Here is a 237-nt window from a genome sequence, read left to right as displayed (position 1 = left end):
CACACACACACATACATATACACAACAGTGTTCATGGTATGTCTCCTGTAAACTATTTGCTGCACATTGTCTCACAATATGTATATCAAAGTGGCTGTGTGTGTGTGTGTGTGTTTGTGTTGATGTGTGTTTAAGTGTTTGTGTGTGTTGATGTTGTGTGTGTTTATTAACAGAACAGGTGTGAGAGTGTTATGTGTTTTACATGTAGACACGACACTTTTGGTGCCATTCCAGTTC

This window comes from Electrophorus electricus, chromosome 16, assembly GCF_041902795.1.
Source record: "Electrophorus electricus isolate QZ-2024a chromosome 16, ASM4190279v1, whole genome shotgun sequence".
In the NCBI taxonomy this organism is placed as follows: Eukaryota; Metazoa; Chordata; class Actinopteri; order Gymnotiformes; family Gymnotidae; genus Electrophorus; species Electrophorus electricus.
Note: the sequence above shows the minus strand (reverse complement) of the source record.